General features: G+C 48.4%; 1 non-coding gene across 1 annotated transcript in view; it reads right to left on the bottom strand.

Annotated features, from left to right (window-relative positions):
- The window catches only part of LOC139694871 (small subunit ribosomal RNA), a 1,865-nt gene extending 313 nt beyond the window's left edge, over positions 1-1,552 (bottom strand). The window contains exon 1 of the ribosomal RNA XR_011702226.1: positions 1-1,552. This exon is cut by the window's left edge and continues 313 nt beyond it. This is a non-coding gene — a ribosomal RNA (small subunit ribosomal RNA).
- Positions 1,553-2,500: the final 948 nt, after the last annotated feature.

The raw sequence follows: 2,500 nt of genomic DNA, 5'->3' as shown, positions 1-2,500 counted from the left end.
CCAGGGAGGACACGCTGATTCCTTCAGTGTAGCGCGCGTGCGGCCCAGAACATCTAAGGGCATCACAGACCTGTTATTGCTCAATCTCGTGCGGCTAGGAGCCGCCTGTCCCTCTAAGAAGATAGCTACGTCGGAAGCATAATAGATTCCGACGCCTAGTTAGCAGGCCAGAGTCTCGTTCGTTATCGGAATTAACCAGACAAATCGCTCCACCAACTAAGAACGGCCATGCACCACCACCCACCGAATCAAGAAAGAGCTCTTATTCTGTCAATCCTACCGGTGTCTGGGCCTGGTGAGGTTTCCCGTGTTGAGTCAAATTAAGCCGCAGGCTCCACTCCTGGTGGTGCCCTTCCGTCAATTCCTTTAAGTTTGAGCTTTGCAACCATACTTCCCCCGGAACCCAAGAGCTTTGGTTTCCCGGAAGCTGCCCGCCGAGTCATAGAAGGAACTTCGGCGGATGGCTAGCTGGCATCGTTTATGGTTAGAACTAGGGCGGTATCTGATCGCCTTCGAACCTCTAACTTTCGTTCTTGATCAACGAAAACGTTCTTGGCAAATGCTTTCGCATCGGTTCGTCTTGCGACGATCCAAGAATTTCACCTCTAACGTCGCAATACGAATGCCCCCGTCCGTCCCTATTAATCATTACCTCGAGTTCTGAAAACCAACAAAATGGAACCGAGGTCCTATTCCATTATTCCATGCACACAGTATTCAGGCGACCAACGGCCTGCTTTGAGCACTCTAATTTGTTCAAAGTAAACGTGCCGGCCCACCAAGGCACTCGGTGAAGAGGACCAAAGAAGGATAACGGAGCCTCGCGGACCCCACCGGCAGGACGTCCGGACCGGCCAGTTGAGCACCGACAAGCGGCGAACCGACCGTCCGAGACACACCTCCGACTACGAGCTTTTTAACCGCAACAACTTTAATATACGCTATTGGAGCTGGAATTACCGCGGCTGCTGGCACCAGACTTGCCCTCCAATAGATCCTCGTTAAAGGATTTAAAGTGTTCTCATTCCGATTACGGGGCCTCGGATGAGTCCCGTATCGTTATTTTTCGTCACTACCTCCCCGTTCCGGGAGTGGGTAATTTGCGCGCCTGCTGCCTTCCTTGGATGTGGTAGCCGTTTCTCAGGCTCCCTCTCCGGGATCGAACCCTGATTCCCCGTCACCCGTTACAACCATGGTAGGCGCAGAACCTACCATCGAAAGTTGATAAGGCAGACATTTGAAAGATGCGTCGCCGGCGCTCAGACCGTGCGATCAGCCAAAAGTTATTCAGAGTCACCAAGGCAACGGACGGAAGACCGACCGATTGGTTTTGTTCTAATAAAAGCACCCCTTCCATCACTGGTCGAGGCACGAGTTTCATGTATTAGCTCTAGAATTACCACAGTTATCCATGTAAGTGTGGGTAAGATCCAAGGAACCATAACTGATTTAATGAGCCATTCGCGGTTTCGCCTTAAAGCGGTTAGTACTGAGACATGCATGGCTTAATCTTTGAGACAAGCATATGACTACTGGCAGGATCAACCAGGGAGCTTGCATGGGCTATGTTCCCGGCGGAATCACCCACCGGGACCACGCTTAGCTCGATTTTCTCGCGAGGAGAACGTTCAATTTTCACCGACTCCGAGCCCACTCGACACCGGGAATCGACCGGGGGTTTCCCGGCAACCCGCATGGCGTCGGTATTTGCCCGAAAATTTATACTTTCGTGTTCCAAATCCAAAAGGGACTAGGTAGAGGTGGGCGAGATCCGAAGAGACCGAGAACCAACCCCGAATCACTTCCTCGCCATTTGCTGACCGGTTGGACTCGCCAATGCGATACTCCACATATAAGTCAAAATCATTTTGGGATCCCCTTGGACATTGCTCAGAATGGCGCAATCGCCGGTGTTTTTCGGAGATTCTGGGCAAAAAGACTGGTCCAAAACGCCGATTTTTTGCGGGACTTAGAAAATTTTCGACCATTTTCCAAAGATTACGTTCTCTCTGCATGTCCTTCCCAGTTTACCCTTACTTCTTACTTTATTATTATTAATCGGCACTTAGAAAATTTTTCCAAGTAATTTATTCGTTTTCAGCGAATAATTTGCGCATTAAATTCGCTTCACTTGCGGATTTTTTCCCGGAAGAATTGCAAAAATCGTTACATCAGTTACAAACCAAGTCAACCTTTCAACATATATATATCGTTACTTAACACTTAATTCATTTTCCTCGACATTATAAGCCAGGCATGGAAATATCCCCTTCCCTCGCCCATATTTCGCAATATCCAAAAAAAAAGCAATTTTTAATCGTTTGTTTGGACTTGTACGTTCCCTTCATTGCCTTTATTTAATAAAAAGGTAGTGATATCCTCATGGAAACGGCTTTCATGTAAAGGAATAATAGCCGTTCTTATTATTGACCGTGTTAGTCACCGTGGACAGATGGGATTCGCTCCGGATAAGTCGGTTCTCAACCAGCCATAACATTTA

Source organism: Hetaerina americana, unplaced genomic scaffold (genome assembly GCF_022747635.1).
Source record: "Hetaerina americana unplaced genomic scaffold, ioHetAmer1.1.p SCAF_584, whole genome shotgun sequence".
In the NCBI taxonomy this organism is placed as follows: Eukaryota; Metazoa; Arthropoda; class Insecta; order Odonata; family Calopterygidae; genus Hetaerina; species Hetaerina americana.
The sequence above is the reverse complement of the archived record's forward strand: the minus strand, read 5'-3'. Positions and strand labels throughout refer to the sequence as shown.